The sequence below is a fragment of the Ciona intestinalis genome, chromosome 9 (genome assembly GCF_000224145.3).
Source record: "Ciona intestinalis chromosome 9, KH, whole genome shotgun sequence".
NCBI classification, from domain to species: domain Eukaryota; kingdom Metazoa; phylum Chordata; class Ascidiacea; order Phlebobranchia; family Cionidae; genus Ciona; species Ciona intestinalis.
In genome coordinates, this window is record NC_020174.2 from 3348853 (window position 1) to 3350304 (window position 1452).

The following is a 1452-nucleotide window of genomic DNA, read 5'->3' on the forward strand; positions in this document are numbered from 1 at the left end:
GATCATGTTAGCACCCAATTTCTCATATTTCCCAAACGTGTTTTAAACAATTAAAAACCTCTTTTAGAACCCTGGGGATACGGTTATATAATTCTGTAAATATTCTTTGTTTACTACCAAATAGAACGATAAAAAAATATAAAGACAGCCCTCTAGTTACCCCAAACTACTATATTATTCTGCTATATATGTATATGGGCGTGTATGGAATTATAGGATTTAGCAGGTCACAGCCAGGCTGTATTTCGACATGGTTACATTATTATAAACATTCGAAATGGTGACACTACCAAACAAAGCATCGCTTTTCATCTCCGTCGTATTGAGCTGAACTATATATGTGGTCAAATAAAGCGTATTTTATAAATTATTCAACGATTCCAAAATACAGCCTCTCAGTTCGAGAACCTACTGACTTATTACACGGGTGTATACAAAGAAATATTCGAGCCTTTTGGGTTGTAGTTCATAATAATGTATTCAAATTTGAACCCTTTAACAATTGCCATAGTGAGCAATTTATACTTTGTTCTGTGTTTAGGTTCAAGCGACAACACAATAAGGAAATGGAATTTATCCAGCGGTGAAATCCTGAAAACTTTCAAAGGACATGAAGGATCTGTAATTTGTTTACAGGTAGCTAAAATTCATTTTTAATACGGTGTAAAGATATTTTATCTGTTTCGATGTCTTATTTAGTACGATGTAAATATATTTTATGAAATTTTAATTTAACTAATATTCTGCTACCGTTGTGGGCGTATGTGTCCTTAGGCAAGACGCTTAACAGTAATTGCTTCAACCCAGTCATGCCTAATCTATGGCTGTCCAAATTGTCAGCCACAGTATAATAAGCCCCCACAAAGTAACATTCATGGTAACTCGTAAGCGAGCACGAGGTGTATGAAACAAAACACCCGTGTTATAACGAATGTCACTTTTCGACCACGCGAGGGTAAGAGCTACATTTATACAGACATATACAATAAAGTGCGTTTACGTGTCGTTTGGTATTGGTTATGATTACAATATTAGTCACCAATATATAGTAGGGTGGGGTAAGTTGGGACACCTTTAGCACATGATATTCAAACATCCTGATCGTGTTTTAAACAATTAACAACGGTCTATGAAAGTCGTAAGGATACAGATTTATAATTCATTAAATGTTCTTTGTTTACTACCAAATGGGGCGAGGAAATGGAATGAAAAGGTGTCTCATCTTCCCCAACCCTACTATATTCAAGTTAAAAATAGTAATTTTTACAACGTAAAAAAAGCGAGTCACACTTATTTATTTGTTCCTATTTTCAGTTGAGCAACAGACTCCTTTATAGCGCGAGCGTCGACTCTACAGCTCGGTGTTGGGTTGCAGAATTCGGTGACACAACTAGAAAATACGTTGGCCACGAACATATGATATCCGATATGAAGTACCAACGAGGAATTGGT

At 35.7% G+C, this 1452-nt stretch overlaps 1 protein-coding gene across 1 annotated transcript in view; it reads left to right on the forward strand.

The window, feature by feature from the left end:
* LOC104266063 (WD repeat-containing protein 86-like) overlaps nt 1–1452 on the forward strand; it is an 8784-nt gene that overhangs the window by 2172 nt on the left and 5160 nt on the right. The gene's annotated exons all lie outside the window — the stretch shown is intronic.